Consider the following 4,293-nt stretch of genomic DNA (forward strand, 5'->3'; position numbering starts at 1 on the left):
TATGAATTAAAGGGATTTAGAAGTTTTGCAATAATTTAAATGTACAATCATTGTAAACTTCCTCGTGCTATGTGAGGAGCACACCAAGCTACACCACTCGTAAAATACACTAAGTTGACATCAAATTCGGTCATGAGAAGCATATAATGGTGACATTTACTTAATAAAACATGCACCATCTTTGTTCATAATTGTGCACAGATGAGAATGTTAACGACTGGCAAACTATCGGTAGACCTATTCACCACTATTCATACTGATATAGAAATGGACCTCACTGCGTACATCTGATATACTGCTTTGGACCTTTCAAACTCGAGTACATCCTCTGAATTAGAACGGACGATATTGACCTCAGGCTCAGTCCATGTAGACACGGTAAATATCCAAAATGTTTACATCGTTCCTTTGGTGTTCAGAGGTCCTCATTCCTAAAACGTGATGAACTTAGATATAGGGCCTACATTGTACTTGATACTGATCTGTCCGAAGTTCACAGATAGCACAGTGTATTAAAAATCAGATGATGCTATCCGTAGGAATAGTGCTTACGTTATAAATACACAGTATCATAAATGTGAACACGGAACAGAGAGGAGAAATGTGGCAGCCAAAAATGGTATAACTTAGAATCTTAAGACTGAGGATTATGCCGACATTGAAATCAATATCGAATCTCAACATAATTCTGATCTGGCTAACCCCTCAAAAACATCATTAACAGGTCTTTGTAACGTTTATGTGTGTAATGACATTTGCTTTTTAGAACAAGTACAACAGTAATGGATCGGCAAGTAAATACACAAATGTATAATATCTGTATGAATTTATGAACATTTACATTTTCCAAAAGAGTAATGATTTTGCGTGCATAATGCTGGCATTCTGTGATTTACTTGCAAATAATAACGAAACATGAGAATCAAGTCCAGTTACATAAATGGGTACACACATCACTGTAACACGCTGTGCAGTCTTACCCAAACACAGAGTCTATAATATTATGCCAGTATGGGTACTACCATTGGTGTTACATTTCCACTTTAAGTATGATGAGGTGCTATGTGCGCCACAGGTTTGTGTACGTGCAACGTATTTACAAAGTGTGTGTCTGGTTGCATATCCTCGAAGCGTGTTTTGGGAAGTCGAGCGTACCTCCTTCCCCATTTTTTAATTATTTTTTTGTTTGTTTTGTTTTGTTCGTTCTCGTTGTAACAGATGAAGCAAATACATGTATGGGATAGATATATGAGCTTGACCTGTGAATTACTCACACTGATGAAACCTCCAAATTATCTCACTCTGTGTAGAAAGACGTGCCACAGAAAATGTTACATAAATCAAATCTTGTATCAGACACATCAAAGTGAATATGGAATAGTAATGACATTTTGATGGGTTACTTTTGCACTGATAAAACTTCTGAAATTACATCGCTATGTGTAGTAAGTTGTTTATGTACCACAGGAAATTTCACATAAATGAAATTTTGTAATAGACAAAGCAAATACATTATTATGGAATGAAATTACATTTTGATGGGTTACCTTTGAAATTACCTCGCTCTACGTGTAGTGAGTTGTACCTTAGAAAATCTTGCTGTATCAGTGCAAATTTTTGTAGTGCATACAGGGGCTCACTCAAAATTTTTATGATGTTTATATTTTTGTACAGGAAACAATGGGAAAGTTGTGAGTTCATGACATTATTACCTCAGCTATTTTTGAGATGTGGTTGTGACCAAATATCAATGTTTAGTGAGAAAAAAAAGTTCAACTTTAAATCCCCATAAATATCCTCTGTCACATCATGCTGAAATTACCACCATTTGGTACACCTAATTTTTACCATGTCTATAACAGTCAACTTGAAAATGGTGTGAAATTGTACTTAAAGTCAGAATATAAATACATCACACTGAAGAACATCTTTTGCATGTAAATCAAATGAAGGTGTCTGTGGAGTGTCTACTGTTGAATATGTATCCACTGTTGATTGTACTCAAGAAAGGTACATGTATTTTGTTTCTGCTTTCCATTATGGTCCTGAATAGGAATAAGACATCTCCAATCATCATACCACACACCATGATATCACTCCCTCCAATCACTCCCTCTTCAGAATAATGCATTAACTCCATATTGTATTCCCTTCACTGTCACTGATACATAACACAAATCACTGTACACTGTGTATCCCAATGCATTTGGAAACGACTGATATGTGTATTTCTGTAACTCTCATAATGCGGTTTGTCAACATTTTTTTTTTTCTTTCCAGTGGGAAAAAAGAAACATCAGTAAGTATGACATAAATATTACAAAGAGTGGTCTTGCCATAATGTGGAAACACATGACACGGCTGTAACAATATTTTACATCATTTAGAGGTCTCAAATGACACATTACACAACTGTCAGGTAAATGGACAAAAATATGCCAAAGAAAAAAGGTTCTCTCACTGGTCTAGACATCATAGCAAGTCATCATATCTCACTGAATACAACTGACACACTGCCAGACCATTACTTTCCTTCAGTACCGTACCATCAAACTGAGGCATGGAGTCTCATGTAATTTTGCATGCTGTGTATTGGACTTGCACTATGCAACACCCCTATGAACTACAAAGAATTGTACGTATTCTGTTCATCTAAATCCACATGAAATTAGCTTATCACAGATCACATTATAGCTTCTGACAGTACACTTAGTCATTGTACTGGTGTTTCAATGTTACCTTTGCAAACCATATGCTGAGTAATTTTCTGTATTATTGCAATCAAATCCTAGCTGATGCAATGTAAACCTCAACTTAACATAAAAGGTTCAAAACTGTCATTTCCCCTGTAGTGATCCATAAAAAGTGAGCTCATTGATTAGCATTGTACAAGCTCACAAGACGCATAGATGATGAGGTCTGCATAGCTTACCAGTTGAAAAGGCAGCCTGAAAAAAAAGAGTAAACTTTTATAAGCACAAGAGTGCAAATTTGATCAAAATCAGATAAAAATCAGGGAAGTTATGAAATGATATTTTTTTTTTTTTCAAAACAGTCTATACGAATATAGACTCCTCAAAAAAATGTTTGGAAATCTGTAAGTTTCATTAATTATTTCTCCCTTATTTTACTATTAATCAACACATGCTTGACACCATCAGGATACCTTACATTTTATGATTACTGTAAAAGTAGAAATTTTCGCGGTGTTCAAATTTTCGCGCATTTCGCGCAACCAGAAACAAGCGCGAAAATAAAAGCACGCGAATATTTTTGCTTGCCATATGTGCCTGTGCGTGATGTCTTGATTCCTCGGAATCAAAAACACGCGAAACTCTTCTGACCAGGCCAAGCGCGAAAAATTAGTCACGCGAAAATATCCACTTTTACAGTATGCCATTGGGGAAAGAGCAAAATTTTAAAATATGGGGATAAGATTTAAATTGAAAAGTTGCAAACTGAACACAAGCAGTCATGATGAAGTAACAGATCAACATCAGAGCAACTAGATTCTAGCATTCAAAAGCATTCAAATGAGGCAATGGCGGCTTGTACTGCGCAGAGCACGATGACATCCAGACCACAGCCATCAGACTTCGAACGTGCCGCCAATGTTGGGCCAGCGGAGCAGGCTACCTCCAGCACCAGTTGGTCATCTCTTTAAGCTTGGAGGAAGCACACGATTATTCATATTACAGGTCTGTGGCATTGCATGGTGACTTTTTTTTTTTGTCTTTCCACCTCAATTTTATTTTCATCAGGACGTTTCCATATAATGGGCTCGTTTGGCTTTGTATGGGGTAATTCAGTTTTTGGTTGCTAGCATACTACACTCTGTGATCTTTGGCATGAAGTGGAATGAGCAAAATAGAAGTGACCAGAACTAGGTTGCAAATATTTCATTACTGTCCGAGTGTTTTCACAGATTAGCATACACCTTTCAAAAGTCGCTTTGGTTTATCCTTTAATGATAAGGTCAAGACAAAGGCGGATGATTAATGTAATGGGGTGAGTGTGTTCATGTAACTTTAGCTTTTTTTGTGTGTGAGAAATGTGCATGTTGAAATCTCCAACCAGAGTCCTCCCGATGACCAGGAGCAAGAGGCTGAGCTGAGCATCACAGAGCTGAAGGAGCTGAGAAATAAACAGATGCTGGAGGCAGAGGAGAAGAAGAGGAGGAAACAAGAGGAGGAAGAGATGGAGAAGAAGAAGAAATTGCAGGAAGAAAAGTTTGGTGGCATTGACTGGGGCATGGGTACACATGTAGGTTCTCCCCCTCCCCCCCCCCCCCCT

This window comes from Diadema setosum, chromosome 2 (genome assembly GCF_964275005.1).
Source record: "Diadema setosum chromosome 2, eeDiaSeto1, whole genome shotgun sequence".
NCBI classification, from domain to species: Eukaryota; Metazoa; Echinodermata; class Echinoidea; order Diadematoida; family Diadematidae; genus Diadema; species Diadema setosum.